The following is a 9190-nucleotide window of genomic DNA, read 5'->3' on the forward strand; positions in this document are numbered from 1 at the left end:
ATCTATTTGCTTCACATGCCCATACCACCGCAAAGAACTATTCCTAATCCACATATCTTCTTTTTTTTAAATAATTTGTATAACATTATACATTGAATCTATTGAATTGAATTGTTTCAATTTATAATGTAGTACAAATTATTTTAAAAAGGTGAGTTTAAGGGTAAAATCTACGAGTAGGTAGTTCTTGTTATACTCCTTGAATGAGTGTGGGGTGCCCAGCTAGATGGCTGATCATATTTTGAGATAACAATGATTCTCTGAATTGTTCGAAAATAAATTCACTTTAATTTGTTTGTATTTATGGAAGCGAGAGTATATCGTGGTTACATGCCTATAAATCGCATTCAATTGTCTTTTTGTCGTGTTTGTAGTATTAAATAAAACATTTTGAATGTGTCCAAATACTACTTCACAAATCTGGATTATCTCCATTTATAGGAGCTATTTTATATAAAAAAAATTTACATCTCAACATACATGAAGAAGAATATGAAAGTCTGGGCATTTTTTGTTGTTTTTAAAGTAAAGATAAATTTTTTTCTTATTATTTACACAAATATTTCAATTACATACTATTTCTGTGGGCCTAAGCGGCTCATTATTAGAAAAAAGTATCAAATTGTGGTAGACTGGGTTGGAACCGATAAACTCTGACCTAAGAGTCCGCGACAATAACCACGGGACCACAGCCCGACACAGGACTACAGCCCGACATTTACGGGGCTTACGAAAATGCCCAGACTTCCATATTCTTCTTTGTTGAGATGTCAAAAAATAGTACTTAATAACTTTGTTAACTACTGACAACTGAATAAAGCCTAGTCATGTTTGTTTTCTAAATGTTTTTATTTTCTTTAATGTTTTTTGCAGATACTTTGTGGCACAAGTTTATAAAATAAAACTATTGTACTTTGTTTCAACCACTTTTATTGGTACACTTTTTTTAATCGGTTTCGACATGAACCCTGTCATCATCAGGGTTTATGTACTAATTCTAAAACATTGAAATACTCATAGTTAGGTTATGGTTTATTACCCTTCCCTGACGATGCCAAAAAATTCCAAAATGTTTTTTTTTTACTAACATTCCGATGAAAGAATTTATTATTTATATTATTCATAAAAAAAATTGACTCTTGTAATAAAGCAGTTCATGAGTTTTATTTTATTATATGTACATGACTAGTTTCGAAAACTAGCAGATGTTTTCTTCTACAGGTGAAAATTAATACATTGTCTGTTAAATTTTACACCAATTCCTTGTTAAATTAGAATATACAATCAACATAATTAGTTGAATTCGTTTTCTCAGGTGTGTCGATTCTCTGAGACTAAAAAATAAAATGAAGTACAGAGGGAGTACTTTCCTCATTGGGGGTAAAATAACAAAGCCGCGCCGCAGCCGACAGTCGGGGGGCTCCCATAAATTTAAGTAATCCCTTGTATTAGTCTAAATGGTGAAAACTAATTACCCACCATTCCCCTTTTCCCCACCGTTCCCCCCTTTAGCACGTGAAACTTTACTACTAACGTACTCGTCTGATCCCAAAAGGTAATTGTTGGTCCAAGCTGTATCGAAATCATCAAAAGGGCACATTCTTTTGTATTCCGATCGGAAAACAACCATACACGTCTATGTCCTTTCTACTTTGAGAAATAAGAGTGGTTCAATTTTTATTTTTTTACACCGAATCTGTTCCAAAGGGCTTAGCCAAAATGACAGATTTCTATGTTCCGATTCTTTTATACAGTCTCATATGCTAATTTTTACTTGCTAAGAGAGTGTATTCGATATATTCTCCGAATAAAATATTTATACACGTACAAGCGCGAAAAATATGTATAATTATTAAAAGGAAACTATTTACATATGATTTTATTTCCGATTTATCTCCGTGGTGTAATGGTCAGCACGCTCAGCTGCCGTTCCGCAGGTCCCGGGTTTGATTCCCAGGGGGGGGTCAAATAAATATAAAGTGGTTTTTTCACTCTAAAATTCATTCAATATAACCCTGGACTGTTACCTGAAGCGGAGTGCTGATCACCTTCTCTTCATGCAATTAACGATCAACTTAACACTGCGTCGCTACGAATAAATAATTAATAAATTAAGTGGAAGCGGAGAGCTGATCACCTTTCTTTCACGTGTTAATGATCAAGATAACACTGCGTCATATATAATGCAGTGCCGTATGCACCATTGTGGTGCGTATAAGGGTTTGAAAAATATAAAATCTTCGATTATTGTAACGGTATATTCATGTATCTACCAAACAATAAAATGACTCGACTGCGATCGGTGTTAAATGCAAATGCGACTTATTTTTGAAGATTCCAAATTCATTCAGATCACCTCGCTACTTAACCAACTGCGAGTACATTTGTTACACTTTCCCGAAAGGGTTGAATACAAACTCTGTATACTCGTTTATTAATCAAAGTATGATAAGGCTTTTTTTTTTTTTTTTGTTTTTTTTTTGTTGTGTTCTTATTGTTTTTATTTTATTAAAATTAAAAGAGGTAATGAGGGGATCCCGAGGGGTGGGGACGAAGTGTCGGCCTCTGTCCGTACATCCTCCTCCCCCCTCATTAATTGAATAGAGCAATATTTATTTCTTCAGAAATATTTTGAAGATTTTCCTCTATGTGCAGCTGACAGAGAGTCCCTCAGGACTCTATAACTGCTGCGGGTGGATGGTGGGCTCAGATTCCAAAAAAAAAAAAAAAAGTACTTTAAAGAGCTTTGTATTCCAGAAAAATGGGTTGATCAGTCACGACTACTACGGGTAATGTGAACTTACCACCTCCCAACTAGCAAACTAAATTTGGTGTGTGAGATTGATCATTATCTTTTAAAAACCTTTTAATTTAATTTCAATTTCCTAAATAACACTTCATTATAAAAGTGATGCGAGTGAATGTGAGTGTATATCAGAATGTGTTATAATATGCTACCATCACCCAACCCTTCGACCATATTCGTTTCGGACGTAAGACGAATAAAATGTTTTCGGCTGAACCGCTTCTCGGTAGTGGGTACTGGGTACAGGGTAGTTATACAGCGAGCTTTGGTGTGAGGTCTGTTTGAATGAAATTGGAAAAGCACTTTTAGCTCAGCTGAATATTAAGTAGCAGGAACAGACATATGGAAGTACATTTTTTTACTTCCCGAGAGTTAAAAGAGAGTATTCTTGCGACAAAGTTTCTGAGGTTTTAATACTTTCCTCTATGTTGAGCAAACAGTTTTTTTTTTCAACTTTTTTACTATTCAAGTCACCTGGAGTAAAATTGACAAACTTGCCAAATAACAGATTCGTATTTTTTCCTTTATTTTCATCGCACATATTATATTCATACATTCTACCATTCCAATTCCTTCGAATAAGTTATAACATAACTTTCCGATATTTTATCTGTATGTATGTCAATTTCATTAAATATTTTTTTATTTCACATAACTTTATTAACACAAATCTAAAAAAAATAATTTAAATCTAACTTATTTTAATTTTAATACAGAGTAAATATTTAATGAACGTTAATATTTAATAGTACATGTGCACATGCGAGATGGGGTATAATATAGGGAGAGAAAGAAGATAAATGAATCACAATATTTTTAAAAGTGGACTAGTAGTTAAATTTAATTGGTTATTTACTATAGGTAAGTCTTTATCAATTGCTGAAATATATTTCTTTTTTTTTTTGAAAATTATCTATAAAAAGACTATTTTCATTTAAATGTAAAATTTATGTACCCGTTGATTTATAAAAATTATCAATGATAAAGATGAATGACGAATGATAGAGAGAGTGTTATTTTAACATAACACAAAGTTAACAATGATTTTAATATACTAAACATAGACCTATAGTTTTGTTTGAAATATTTCCTTAGTATATACATATATACAACTGGTATTTCGAAAATAAAATACTGTATCGAAATTTCTTTTCACGTCCCGTCTTATAATATTTTTAGGGTAACCATTAGGGCTAATATTCCGCTCGAAATACTTTTTCCTGTACATTCGCAATAGCAATAAGTTGACCTGGGATCACAAGAGCCAAAAGGAGTTTTTACGCTTTTTAAATCACCATTTTCGTAACAATTTTTTAAATCATCATCATCCTTCCAATAACACACACACACACACACACACACACACACACACACACATACACCCTCTAACACACCTTTTATGTCATAAATACGTGTTTATTTGCTAGATCTATACTAAATATTTTTTACTAATCTTTATGTTTCTGTGGTTAACTATAATTGGCTTGTTTAATGTTTATCTTTTAATGTTTTGTTTTACATATGTTGCTGTTGTGAACCAAAAATAATAAAATAAAAATAAAATAAATAAAAATAACTTACACCGAATGAAAATCCATTGACAAATTCTCAACTGATGGCAGCACCGTCAATAATATGTAACATCTATCAAAATTGCAACTAACTGAATTCAATAAAAGTTAATATCGTGGTTATACTGACAAAAAACGTTAACTCGAAATTTTTACTCAATAATGCATATTATAAAGTTTTCATCGTTCAATAAACTGGCAAATACACTTAGTAGTCTGAAATGTCATATATATGTGGTTTTAAAAGTAAATTAAACTTCAAGTTTAACAGCAAATATTTTATTAAGCTTTAAAGAACAGGAATTATTCAAACGGGGATTTCAGAGTTTTTTGCCAATAAACCCTCGATATATACATCGTTTAAAGAGTAATTTAATACAGATGTTTGATAATGGCCAAAATAGTGAAAGTGGATAAAGCGATCACTAAGGCAAGCCAAATTTTTATTCATAAGCCCATGAATGAATGCTCAGACTTGTATCTTCTTTCGTATAAAAACGATATATATAATCTTCGTCTCAATCTTGACATATATGTATAATACGACTTTATATTGATGTCTCATCTAAATAGTACGTAATCCAGTACCTGATATCTACTACTACTACTACTACCATCACGCCGTTTCCCCGCAGAGGTAGGCAGAGAGGATGGAACGCCACACTCTTCTGTCCTGACATACACTCCTAGCCTCCTTCACATCCATACATCTAGTCATACATGCCCTCCGATTACGCAGACTTTTGACACCGCCAGATTTTAGGTTCTGATTGATCTGATCGTGCCAAGTCTTTTTCGGTCGTCCACGTTCTGTTTTCCCTCTCACATATAATAATGTAAAAATATACATAAAAATAGTAAAAGTAATAATGTAAGATTAATAAGAACATAGTAAATGTTTGTACGTTAACTAAGTAGGTCTTAGGTTAAAGAAACCTTTGAAATTGACAAACATCTAGTCGATATAAACGAGATTTCACTGACCCATACTTTTGGAGATAACACAAATAAAAATAGTGAATAAAGTGATAATTTAAAGTAAATGACGGTTAAATTAATTTAGCGATCAAAGGGTTTGCGTATGAATGTAAACATATTTTACAACATTTTGAGGGTTTACAAATACTTGTTCACTCATTTGGATAACCTCTACTTACTTACTTAAAAAATTATATTTTAAATAAAAAATTACTTATTTGTGAGGAAAATCCAGGTAAATATTTGGTTAAATCAAATATTTAAGTGTTTTCATTTATATACTTAAAGCAATAAAAATCTTTGCGTCAAAAACAAAGTAGCCCCGTATTTTATAATTATTGGTAACCAAGATTAAAAAATACAATGTTTATCCTAAAACGACAAATTTTAAATTCAGTTACAATTTTAAATTGAAATATTGTTTTACCATTTTGGTAAAATAACTCATTGTCCCATTTTTTAAACTAATTTATTTTATCATTAATTGATTCGGCAGTCACTTTGTGGTAAAATCTATCCATTTTTAATTAATGTTTTACTAAGTAAATACCACTATTTCTTAAAATCTACTGTGACACGTGTTTCGATGCATTCCGCATCATTTTCAAACACCGTACATATGTGAAGCTAATTCAAAATTTTAGAGTTGGGTCCTTGGGACGTTGAAGATTTAAACACACAACTCTATGTTTGGTCATTAACTTGGTCTCCTCCGGCTGTCTGGGTTCTGAATTTTGTTTATTCAGCCTTATTCTACAATATATTATTTGATGCCCTGGAATACCACAGTATTGACACGTACAAAAGGACCCAACTCTAAAATTTAGAATTAGCTTCACATACGGTGTTTGAAAATGATGCGGAATGCATCGAAACACGTGTCACAGTAGATTTTAAGAAATAGTGGTATTTACTAAGTAAAACATTAATTAAAAATGGATAATTTATTTTAACCATAACATAATTTAAACATAGATGTACAACGTAAAAGGCAAAATATTTTCTATAATATTTCTCCGCAGTATGTCAGGGCGAATAAAATTAGCATTTGTGCATCCTTTAATATTATTAGTTTGGCTATAATTTTACTGCACCAACTGCTAAATAAAGCGAATTCTCCACACTGCTTTTGAAAGTGCCGCAAAACAAAAGCCAAGTCTTAATACGAACCACGTAAAATGCCACCTTTTGTGTTAACATACATTGTGCTTTGAATAATAAAACATTTTTTGAAGTGAGCCAGTATTTTTTAGAGTTGATTTTTTTAAATCTTATATTTACCTGTGCTACTTTTAACCATCCATCTTTAATAAATGATTAATGTGTAATAAATATATGTAAAATTAAACTTACTTACCGCTCAGATGATCAGGCGTATTTCTGAAAGGAAAAAAAGGATGATTATTATTTTATTTTTAAATCATCTGGCTTTTAGGATTTGTTATAAAGATATCAAAATGAATATTTTAAGTTGTTTTGATTAATAAATTTTAATGTTTACATAAATGACACACCTATATTGTATAAATATCTCAACAAAGATGAAGAATAATATAGAAACCTGGATATTGACATTGTTTACAACCTTTCGTGGGCTGATTCATGTGATCAATTTATAAACCCGTGATATTTATCATTCTACCCTATTTTGACAACGATACTAATCAAATCTTTTAATTTAACATATATATCCTATAATTGATAACTTCATTCAAATGTGAGTTGTCTTCAGAATATATGGTTGAGATGATCTTTATTTTAACAAAGATACTGTATTTAAGGATTAATTCCAAAATATTTTAAATAGTGGGTGACGACAGAAAACATGATTATAAATTTATATGTAATTTATAATTTACCAGTTATTTTATTCACATTTTTTGTCCACATTTTTATTCACATTTTATTAACATTCTTTGTCCGTCTCCGTAGTGTTATGGTCGGCACGCTCGGCTACCGTTCTGGAAGTCCCGGGTTCGATTCCCAAGGGGGGTAATATAAACATTAGTGATTTTTTTTCTGTAATATTTATTCAAAATTACCGTGGACTGGTACCTGAAGCGGAGGGCTGATCACCTTCCCTTCATGTATAAACGATCAAGATAACACTGCTGTTATATGACACAGTGCCCTATGCACCATTGGGGTGCGGATAAGGGTTTTTATTATTATTTTTAATGTGTCCACGTCCCTGTTCATAAATATCTTTCGGACACAGAAACAAAGAGTGCCTCTATAATCGCTGTCAGCACTCGTAAAGAACTTTAAAAAAAGGCAGAGAATTGAATCGTTTTAACGAAGTACAGGTTGGCACAAAATTAATCACCATATCAGATCTAGACAGCTGTGATTTATAAACAGATTAAGAGTGGTGCAAAATTAGTCCCCAGTATCGTTTTCAAATAACATTCATACAAATATTTAAAAAAATATTGCGAGAAATGGAAATCTTTAATTCGATCTTTATTTTTTTTGTAACGTAAAATAGATGACATCCGTCAAGTGGCTGCCACCAGTTTGGATACATATTTGTGCCCGTTTAATCAATTTGTTTATGTACTGCAGCTGTCTTGTTTACTAATGTTAAACATGATTGACGTGCGACGCCATTTGCAAAAATTATAAGATCTTTCGTCAGGGTGATTAATTTTGAGCCACCCTTTAAATTAAATCTTACTTTAACTATGGTAAGTAAAGACTTCAATTTCATGCAAAAATAATAAATTTTTTTTTACTAAACTTAATATTTGTGACCGTTTTATCTATATGTTTGTATATTGCAGCTGTCTAGTTCACAAATATCAAATATGATTTACGAACGATGCCATTCGCAAAAATTATAACATCTTCCGATAGGGTCATTAATTTTGTGCCAACCTATATAATGGAGAACGGACAGTCATTCAGATTTAGTAGAAATTCATTATTGTTCGAAGGTTTAGTTAACACTCCCTATTTTACAAATAGCTAATATTCACCGAGCAGAATGTGGAATCCAGCGCACTGCTCAAGGTAAATATTTCTAGCGTCCACACCAAGTACCCTTCCTAGCATCCATACATTACTAACCTGACACCTTCCGACATATCGCAAAGCACTTTTCAGTCCAGTATAATTCTCTGAGGGCCAAACTTTGGCGAGGCTTGATCTTGCAGCTTAAAATGCTCTCCGTTTCGTATAACATTCTATGTTTCAGTTATTTTCTGTCGAAATGCATTCCATTCAGAAGGCCACATTTTAAACAAGATAATTATAAAGCTTTCATCGTACTTATTTGCAATCTGCCTTACCGACCGTCTAATTATGATGGTCGGTAATATATAATTATATTAATAAAATATCTTCTTAGATATTTTATTTACACAGATTTTGAATGTATCCAAATACTAAGTTATGAATCTGTGATATCCCAACATAAAAGGGGAATATGGAATTTTTTGAATGATTTTCGCAGATACTTTGTGGTACGTTTTATAAACTTTATAAAATAAAACAACTTTCATTTTTAACCAATTTTTTTTTTGTCTTGGAGAAAAATTGTACCAGTAAGAAAGTGGTTGAAAACAAAGTTGTTTCACAAAATTTTGAGTGTGTCCAAATACTTGTTCACAAAATCTGGATTATCTCCAATTCAGGAGTTATTTTCATATTATTTTTTCACATCTTATCAAAGATGAAGAAAAATATGGGAGTCTGGGCATTTATGGGGCTGACGACCGTCATAGGCTGGTTTAAGTGACCACTTTACACAAGTGTAACATTCACCAATTCTACCCATTATTGACAACCACACTACTCAAATTTTTGAAAGTTCTATATATATGAACCAATTTAG

At 31.7% G+C, this 9190-nt stretch overlaps 1 long non-coding RNA gene across 1 annotated transcript in view; it reads right to left on the bottom strand.

Annotated features, from left to right (window-relative positions):
* The window catches only part of LOC148306892 (uncharacterized), a 123029-nt gene extending 116293 nt beyond the window's left edge, over positions 1-6736 (bottom strand). Inside the window, exon 1 of the long non-coding RNA XR_015837935.1 lies at positions 6713-6736. This is a non-coding gene — a long non-coding RNA (uncharacterized LOC148306892). The remainder of the gene's footprint in view (positions 1-6712) is intronic.
* Positions 6737-9190: the final 2454 nt, after the last annotated feature.

Source organism: Brachycentrus maculatus, unplaced genomic scaffold (assembly GCF_059751285.1).
Source record: "Brachycentrus maculatus isolate JH-2025_06_01 unplaced genomic scaffold, ASM5975128v1 h1tg000221l, whole genome shotgun sequence".
NCBI classification, from domain to species: Eukaryota; Metazoa; Arthropoda; class Insecta; order Trichoptera; family Brachycentridae; genus Brachycentrus; species Brachycentrus maculatus.